The sequence below is a fragment of the Bos javanicus genome, chromosome 1, assembly GCF_032452875.1.
Source record: "Bos javanicus breed banteng chromosome 1, ARS-OSU_banteng_1.0, whole genome shotgun sequence".
Lineage (NCBI taxonomy): Eukaryota > Metazoa > Chordata > Mammalia > Artiodactyla > Bovidae > Bos > Bos javanicus.
The window spans coordinates 1,688,852-1,698,844 of record NC_083868.1 but is presented as its reverse complement, the minus strand read 5'-3'; the positions used below and the strand labels follow the sequence as shown (position 1 = coordinate 1,698,844).

Sequence of the window (9,993 nt, the reverse complement as noted above, 5' to 3'; positions counted from 1 at the left end):
ACGGTGCCCACACGTTGGTTAGAAAGACATGATTCTACCAGTTCCTCACGGAGAAGCACCAAGAGGGCTGAGCAAGGTTTCCGGGTGTCCTCCAGCAGCAGAGTGGACCTGGGAACAGGCTGCCATGGTGCCGGTGGCAGCAGGTGTCCAGGTCTGTTTGCGAGACTGTTTGTCACTGTGGAGAAAACGCAAACGTAGTAGTGGAATGAGCATAGCACTTGGGCTTAGAGACCCGCATGGACTGTGTGATCACGCACTGTTTCTTCTTTCAGCCTCCATTGCATGAGCTGCTTTTGAAGAGTCCTTCCAAGTTTGTCCGGCCCTGGCCCAGATCCCACTGCCCAGTCTGCTGGGGCTTGGGGTGTTCAGTCAGCGACTTAAGAACCTGCTGACTGGTGGGATGCAGAGATAGGGAGAGTTTCTCAGAGGCCTCTTCTTTGCACACTCTTCGTCTTCGGGTAAGGATGCCTGTTGTTCCCGTAGCCTGCCAGGGGGTTCGGTGGGGCTGTCGCTCTAATTCTAGACAGAATGGGCGCTGTACTTGACCACAGGGAAACAGCCAAGGGAGCCTCTGAGGCCAGCATGGCCATTGGCTGCACTTGAATTGCCAGCATTCTTTTTGGCTCTGAGAACAAAGCTTTAAGGCACATGACTTAGACCCAAACACAAATGCGAGGCATCCCATTAGTACATGGGAGGACAATGGTGTGACCAGGAAGTCCCTGGGTGGTGGTGAGGTCTGGTTTTGGGAGAGTTGCCCCATAACTACCTAAATCAGCCCCTAAATTTATAGCTGTTGTTGTTCAGTCACTAAGTCGTGTCCAACTCTCTGTGACCCCACGGACTGCAGCCCACCAAGCTCCTCTCTCCTTCACTATCTCAGAGTTTACTTAGATTCACATCCACTGAGTCAGTGATGCTATCGAACCATCTCATCCTCTGCCGCCCCCGTCTCTTTTGCCTTCAGCCTTTCCCAGCATCCGAGTCTCTTCCAATAAGTCAGCTCTTCGCATCAGGTGGCCAAAGTATTGGAGCTTCAGCTTCAGCATCAGTCCTTCCAATGAATACAGGGTTGATTTCCTGTTTATAGTACCAGCAGCAATAGCTTGATAACCTTGTATGCTTCCAGCTCCTCTTGACCCAACAGGGAGATTAGCAAAAGTCGAGCTCCTGAAGCCAGACCAAGTGTCCAGAGTCCTCGAGACCTTTGGGGTGCTGCAAGGGAGCAGAGTTGTCATCTGCATATTGCAATTGAACCCCTTTCTCCAGAACACTTGGGGCTAAGCTTGCCCCTTCTTTGGCAGGAATTATGATTTCACTTCATTTCCCGGAGATTTCACTCTAAGCTGTAGTTGCCTTGTGAGTGGAAAAGACAAGGATGCATTGTCTAGTGGATAATGCCAGAAGTGAGGATTGTATTAATACAAAATGGGTTCTTGAGCTCTCCATGCCAAGTGGGAGACCACTGTGTCCATAAACTCGTATTGATCTGACTTGGATGGAGCACTGTGTGTCCCTGTGGATCCCAAAGTGTACGCACCTCTTTGTGGAAGATGAGATTTCGCTTTTTGGATGGAGGGTAACTGCTACTATTAACTGCTGCCCAAGGTCCGTCTAGTCAAAGCTGTGGTTTTTCCAGTAGTCATGTATGGATGTGAGAGTTGGACCATGGAGAAAGCTGCTACTGCTGCTGCTGCTAAGTCGCTTCAGTCATGTCCGACTGTGCAATCCCATAGACGACAGCCAACCAGGCTCCTCTGTCCCTGGGATTCTCCAGGCAAGAGTACTAGAGTGGGTTGCCATTGCCTTCTCCCTAGAAAGCTGAGTGCTGAAGAATTGATACTTTTTGAACTATTGTGTTGGAGAAGACTCTTGAGAGTCCCTTGGACTGCAAGGACATCCAACCAGTCCATCCTGAAGGAAATCAATCCTGAATATTCATTTATAGGACCGATGCTGAAGCTGAAGCTCCATTACTTTGGCCACCTGATGCGAAGAACTGACTTCTTGGAAAAGACCCTGTTACTGGGAAAGATTGAAGGCAGGAGGAGAAGGGGATGACAGAAGATGAGATGGTTGGATGGCATCACCGACTCAATGGACATGAGTTTGAGTAAACTCCAGGAGTTGGTGATGGACAGGGAGGCCTGGCGTGCTGCAGGCAATGGGGTCGCAAAGAATCGGACACGACTGAGTGACTGGGCTGAACCGAGGCCTCTCTGAGTGGGAGTCTGATGTATGACGCAGGGAACCCAAAGGCGGTGCTCTGTGACAACCTGGAAGAATGGACGGGGAGGGAGGTACGAAGGGGGTTCATTATTCAAAGATTCTGTTTTTATGAATTTAAATTTTGAGTCTCCCAATGTGTCTGTTCCCAGGCAAGGATGACCAGGTGACTTCTTGCCTCAGCTCTTATGCTGTGAATAAGTGTCTTTTCCTCAGTCAATTTAGTGTTGTGATTTTCCTGTGTAAAATGTCCCCTCCACCTACCATTCATGCAGAAATGCTGTCTAGTGTCCCTGAGCACAAAAAGGCTGGGATGTGCCTTATGGAAAAAATGTGTGTGTTAGGTTGGCTTTGTTCAGGCCCAAGTTATAGTGCTGTGGCTTTGTCCAATGTTTTTGGTTTTAACTTTTACTGGCATATAGTTGACTTAAAATGTTGTGTTAGTTTCAGGTATATAACAAAGTGAGTCAGTTATACGTATCTGTATATCCACTTTTTTGGGGGGAATTCTTTTCCTAAATATGGATCAACAACATGTATTAAGTAAGATGTCATTAAGGCACTTCCTTGTAGCTCAGACAGTAAAGAATCTACCTGCAATTCAGGAGACCAAGGTTTGATCCCTGGGTCAGGAAGGTCCTCTGGAGAAGGGCAGGGCAACCCACTCCAGTATTCTTGCCTGGAGAATCCCATGGACAGAGGAGCTTGGCGGGCTACAGTAAGTGGAGTCGCAAAGAGTCTGATACGACTGAATGACGAACACTACTCCTACGAAGATGCCATTAAAATGAAACACACATAAAGCAAGGTTATCTATTGGTGGGTGACACAGCTATTGTGACCAAAGGCTCACAGGAGCCTAGCCCTGCATTTGCCCTAGGAACAGAGGTTTCCAGTTCTCTAAATTAGCACTAGCAGCTACTTTATATGACAGAAATATCATGGACGATGAGAATGGACTGTATTTGATGCGGGTTTGTGCTTTTTCTGCTGAGCACCTCTTTGGTCGTCCAGTAATTCTCCAACTTTTATCTGCAATGAAGATTTTTATTCCCACCCTTGTTCTTACTCTGTGTGTCTGGCTCATCTTTCACTGTCCTGCCTTCCCTTCTCATCACACTTGCATTCTCCTTCACCAGCTCCCATCCGCTAGAGCACCACACATCTATGTGTGCCAGGCACCCACTCTTTGAAAGGAACACTTAGAAAAGAACCTTGGCAGAAGGGTTTGGCGATGTGGCCAGCAAAAGCCTGGACACTGTCCATTTGTGTCTCAGCCTTTGAAGCAGGCAATTTGGTGGGTTTAGTTAAGGCCATGAAAAGGGATAATTAGATCAGCAGTAGAGCAGCCCCTGCCCCCTTCCTTGGGCTCTATGATATCTCAAGGGTTTTCATCACATCCTCTGAATCAAATACGTTTTAATTACCTTAAAACAACTGCAAAAAGGTGCTGAATTTATTAAGTAGGCAGTTACAGCCAGTGTTCTGAAAGCTTGTTCCTCTTCCATTTATTTCTTTAAAAAAAAAAATATATATATATATATATATATATATATATTTATTTATTTATTTCTGGCTGCACTGGGTCTTTGTGGCTGTGTGCAGGTTTGCTCTACTTGTGGCAAGTGGGGAGCTTGCCTTATCCCTTATCCCTTATCCCCCCTAATCCCTCCTCTCTAGCTGTGGTGCACAGGCGTCTCATTGTGGTGGCTTCTCTTATTGTGGAGCACGGGCTCTAGATTGTGAGGGCTTCAGCAGTCACGGCTCCCGGGCTCTGGAGCGCAGGCTCAGCAGTCGCGGCTCCCGGGCCCTGGAGCGCAGGCTCAGCAGTCGCGGCTCCTGGGCCCTGGAGTGCAGGCTCAGTAGTTATGGGGCACAGGCTTGGTTGCTCAGAGGCATGTGGGATCTTCCCCGACCAGGGATCAAACCTGTGCCTCCCTCATCGGCAGGTGGATTCTTAACCGCTGGACCACCAGAGAAGTCCCTTCCATTTATTTCTTTCCAAGTGTAAATACAATAATGTGGAACAAGTTATATAGTCTGATTTGCAAAATGGCTAGGGAATCTCTTGTTTACTTAATGCTCCCTTATCCCTCCTCATCCCATGATGGATGCTCTAATCATGATTGCCCTTACTTTATGGCACCATCCATATGCTGTTTGCTTTCTTAAAACTTGTACATGGACTGATACACTAGAAATAGTCTACTTGAAAAAAATTCAAACATCCCTAAAAGAACAGAAGATACTATAACAGACTTGAGGTCCTTATCACTCAGATTGAACGGATGTATTTTTGCTGTATTTCTTTCAGGTCTTTTATTTTCAAGAAACAAAATATTAGATATAGTTGAAGTCCTTTTTTTTTTTTTTTTTTTGTATCTCTTCTCATCTATTCCTTCCTTCCCAAGAAGTAGCCATCATTCTCAAGTCAGTATGTATTATTTATATCCATCTTTTATGTTTTACTATATATATATGTATATGTATATACACAGTTGCTCAGTTGTGTCCAACTCTGTGACCCCATGGACTGTAGCCTGCCAGGACCCTCTGTCAGTGGGATTTTCTGGGCAAGAATAGTGGAATGGGTAGCCATTCACTTCTCCAGGGTATCTTCCTGACCCAGGGATTGAACCCTGGTCTCCTGCATTGCAGGCAAAGTCTTTACCCTCTGAGCCACCAGGGAATCCCATATGTACATATATATTATCATAATTTCATAATACTGCTTTCTGGATTTTGAATGAACCAACTAGATTTTTAAGGAACTGACTGGATATTGGAGGCTTCAGCAACATGGTTTTTTTCCTTCAACAGTATCATCTTGTGCCCTGTCATGGAGATCTAGTTCATTGATCTCTTATGTTATATCAGGTGCCTTGTGTGACTGCAGAGAACTGTGGCCACTTGCCTCTTAATTGGCATGTCTAAATTTATAGTGTTTCAAACAAAGCTGTAGTGAAATTGCTGGCAGGCAAGAATACTCTAGTGGATAGCCATTTCCTTCTCCAAGGGATCTTCCTGACCTAGGGATAGAACCCAGGTCTCCTGCACTGGCAGGCAGATTCTTTACTGTCTGATCCACCAGAGAAGCCCCATTATATGCCAGTTCCAAGTATTTTATGAACATTAACTTACTTCATTCTATTTAATCTCTTAACATCCTTACGCCATGTGGAGAAAACGCAGGTACAGAGGAGTTAAGCGACTGTCTCAAGACCACATGTCTTGTGTGTGCACGATCGGAGTGCCCAGTCCTGATGGGGGCACAGCACCCCCTCTCCTTGAGGGCTTGGCCGAGCATCACCTTCCCCATGGGCTGTTTCCTGACCACCTTTCTTTGAAATGCAGCTCACACCCCTGCTTTCCCCTCCTCCTTCTCCTGCTGTATGTTTCACCACTGTGCTTACTTTGCCATCTGATATATGCGTTGTTTGGGTGGTAAAGAATCTGCCTGCCAATGTAGGAGACCCAGGTTCGATCCTTGGGTCAGGAAGATCCCCAGAAGAAAAGAGCCACCCACTCCAGTTTTCTTGCCTGGAGAATCCCATGGTCAGAGGAGCCTGGCGGGCTACAGTCCATGGGGTCGCAAAGAGTCCTAGCAACTGAGCACACACATACTGTCTCCTCCCAGACGGAATGTAAGCTCTGTTGGGTATGAATTTTATCTGGCTGGTTCATGGAGTGGTGCCTGGAACATTGCGGTTGGATGAACGAAGAGGAATTTTCCAAGAGAACATGGGGATCTAAAGTTAGTGTCCTAGACTTTGAAACCTCCCATCCCGAGAGCCAGCTTCAATGGCCCTGTCGCCCATATGTCTCAGGGGAAGAATGGATTGGTCAAAACTGGATAAGGATGAGTCCAGCAAAATAGATGTAAAATCATGACCTACCAAGAGTGAGTTGGCAGTAGGTAACAAAAGCCACCAATAAATGCATGGCTTGTGGCCGAGCAATTCCACTTGTGAGCATTTACTTTGAATCATGCTTGGCACAGAGAGTCACCACATTGTTCTTTGATAAAATCAAAATGTTGAAAATCACCTGAATGTTCTACTGTAGGATATTGCTAAATTGTGTATCAACTTATTTGTCATTTAGTTGCTAACTCGTGTCTGACTTTTTGCGACCCCATGGACTGTAGCCCACCAGGCTCCTCTGTCCATGGGATTTTTCAGGCAAGAATACTGGAGTGGGTTGCCATTTCCTTCTCCAGTGGATCTTCTTGACCCAAGGATTGAACTCGCGTTGTCCTGGATCAGTTCGGTTCAGTCGTTCAGTTGTGTCCTACTCTTTGCGACCCCATGGACTGTAGCACACCTGGCTTCCCTGTCCATCACCAACTCCTCAAGCTTATTCAAACTCATGTCCATCCAGTCAGTGATGCCATCCAACCATCTCATCCTCCGTCTCCTGCATGGGTTTCCTGTATAGCAGGTGGATTCTTTACCCCCGAGCCACCAGGGAGGCCCTATCAACTTACTATGCCACCATTAAAAACATATAACAGCATGGGAAAATATTAGTGATATCTCAATGAAGGTAAGATGAAGTGGTGTCTTAGATACAGAAGCTTCACATGAAAGTAGAATTGTACCAAAAAAGAGAAACAGCTTTACAAAGATAGTAATAAATATATGGATGGGTCAGTATTAATAATATCAATGAGAGCTCATGGATATAATAGGAAATCAGTGTCTGGTATAATTTTGAGCACAGAAAGGGCATTAGATTGGCACCAATTTGGAAGAACAGCAACCAGCATGGGGGTCATCCATAAAGAAGGACCAGGTAGGCATTTGGCAAGCTTGTCTAGAACAACAGCAATGATCCGCCGGTGCTCGTGTTGGGACCCTTACATGGCGGCCTAGAAAACCCACTGTGGGGGCCACAGTGCCCCAGAGAAGGTCTCTCATGTAAACCTGGGTGGACTCAGAAGACAGAACAAAGGAGAGTTTGGGGTTTGAATAAATATGTCAGCCCAGGTCTTGAGCGTTTGCTGGTGTTTTCCCCCACTTACTGGGCTGGCTTTTCTTCAGGTTAAATAAATCAGTGTTGGTAGATTCATTTTATTTTGACCCCTAAGCCAATCTGAACTGCTGCTATGACTGATTCCGAGACTAGGAGCTGCTTTTGTTTTAAATTGGGTTGTAGCGATGGTGACTCAACAGCCCTAAATGAGTGAGACAGCCCCGACCAGGGGGAGAGCGTAGGACCCCGGCTGTTACTGGATGAAAAAAGGTGCTTAAGAGCAGTCTAGTCCGGTCTGATCTTGTCTTAAGAGATCAGGATAAAAGACCTGACTATCCACTGGAAGGACTGATGCTGAAGTTGAAGTTCCAATATTTTGGTCACTGATGCAAAGAGCCGACTCATTGGAAAAGACCCTGCGGCTGGGGAAGATTGACAGCAAAAGGAGAAGAGGGCAGCAGAGGATGAGATGGTGAGATAGTGCACTGACTCAGTGGACATGAATTTGAGCAAACTCCGGGAGATAGTGGAGGACAGGGCAGCCTGGTGTGCTGCAGTCCATGGGGTTGCAAAGAGTCTGACAAGAAGAGTTGACTGATCAACAATAACAACAAAGCCTGAAGTGCTAAGTACCAACCTACCAGCAGCAGGTGCCTCTGAGAAGTGTCATGATGGTATTTCTAATTTTCTTCTTTCTGCTAACTATAATTGCTAAATGAAAAAAAAAAAAAAAACAGTCGTTATGTGCTGAAGCACACAGTAGAAATATTACCAATAACAACAAAGAGCAAGCAAAACAGCAGGAGAAACCACCCAAGGGGTCATCACAGCAACTTTCCCATGTTTTCTGCAAACATGTGATTTAGAGAAAGCTCATATGTCACAGGGGATAGTAGACCTGGTTTGTGAAGTCATGGTCCCTGGGAGCTTTATTAGGCTCTTCCAGGTCTTAGAAGAGACCCAAGAGGGCTCAGCAAAGCACAGCTAATAACAGAATTAAGAGGATCATAACAGTTTGGATTATTTAGCATAAAAGAAATTGGGGCTTAAAAAGCTTAAGTAAGTCAGGAGGTTTTAGATGAAGCCACTGATCAATTCTAAATCATTTGCACAGAGGGCAGAAGAAGAAATGGCCTGGAATTGGTTGAGAGTTTGAAGAAGAGATCCTCGCTAGGGAGGCTGTTGAGAGCCTGGCCTGGGCTGACCTGACTGTGGGCTCACTCAGTCCCGGGAGAACTAAATATAGGAAACACCATCCGTCCTAGAAAATCTGGGGGAGACTTTCCAGAAGGTTCCTTGAAGTTCCAATCCTATGATGTCTCCATGAAAGTATACGCTTTCTGAGTCCATTCCTGAACAACCTGCCCTGGGACGTGCAGTGTCTGTGCTCTTGGCCAGGACTGGTCTTGGGGGAGCTGCTGGCCATCTGTGTGATGCCAGTGCTGCCAGCATGCCAGTCCCCTGCTGAGCCACGCTGTCGGAAACTCCACCAAGTGACAACCATTGTTTGGTCATCAAGAGCCCAATGGAGTGTGAGTGATGCACTTAGGATTTTTTTTTTTTCTTATGTTCAAGAAGGAATAAATGTGGAGATTTTGAGATAACTAGTTCAGAATTTCTTTTAGAGATGGTCAAGAAAAATTACCCAACCCTCAGAAATAAGGCAAGAGGGCATGCCCTCCCCATGTCAACTAGGGGCATTGTTGGACAGGCTCACCCAGGAATCACTTAATTCTTGAGGGAATTTATCTGTGTCTTCTGTCACCATTTACTAGTTGAGAAACCCAGACACAGTAGTGGGACATATTAACTTGTCCATTTCTGTCCCTTAGAAACGAAAACCACAAAGGTTATGGTTTTCTTCTCATCTAGGGCATTCATCAGTTTGGTAGAGTATCTATCAAATGATCCAGCCATCCTTCTGACATTCTGTTTTGTTTTTAAAGGTCAGGAAAGTCCACCAATGACCTTTGCACCATCTTTTCTATCCTACTGATTGGCTCATTTTCACAAGTTAAATAAATCTTGGGCATGTGTTCCTTTTATGTCTTTGTAGGAATCACAGGCTTCGCTTTTTGAAGATGAATACTTTGAGAGGAAAGAGAAGTCCCGCTAGGAGAACAACTTTAAGAGCATAATGCTGATTCTCTCTGTATAGAGGTTTCTCTGGTCATTATTGGAAGGAGAAGGATTCGTCAGTTCTTGTGTAATTGATGATGAGCCAATACTTGGTGAGCAAAAGATGACTGGATTTTTTCCAGCCTTAACTGAGGCTAGCTGAGAGCGAGGTCTGTAGGATTGAGTGTGGGTGAAGTTGGTGCTGACAGAATCAAAAGAGGGAATTCCAAGCGACAGGACGATTAGGATCCTGGAGTGAGAACCCTGGTGGATGCAGAGGCCAAACTGGAGAATAAGATTTCAGAGGCAGAGGGGTTCAGGGGAGGTTAAGGTCCTGATGTGGGAGAAGGTGGCTGCCGCTCACCGGGGTGAGGGGTTAAGGCAGAGGGTGTCCAGGAGCCAAAGAAGCTACCCGTGACGGCTCCTCCCTGATGGTAACAGAGCCCGGCAGTGGCGACAGGAGCACCGGTCCTGGGATGCTGGAGGGGACCAGGATGGAGGAGGGTCAGGCCTCGGCCATGGCCAGAGAATGACTTCCATGGGGGGCTCCAAGGAAAGGCCCCTTTAAACAGAGTGGGGCTGGCATGGGGGCAGGGTCGTGGCAGAGCTCTGTAGGGGAGCCATCGAGGGTCTAGGAGAGAACAGGTGAGCTGAGGAACCAACAACTCAGGCTGT

General features: G+C 46.4%; 1 long non-coding RNA gene across 1 annotated transcript in view; it reads left to right on the top strand.

Moving 5' to 3' along the window:
• The window catches only part of LOC133240592 (uncharacterized), an 83,025-nt gene continuing 73,032 nt past the window's right edge, over positions 1-9,993 (top strand). The window contains exons 1-2 of the long non-coding RNA XR_009734455.1: positions 1-458; positions 9,257-9,431. This is a non-coding gene — a long non-coding RNA (uncharacterized LOC133240592). The remainder of the gene's footprint in view (positions 459-9,256; positions 9,432-9,993) is intronic.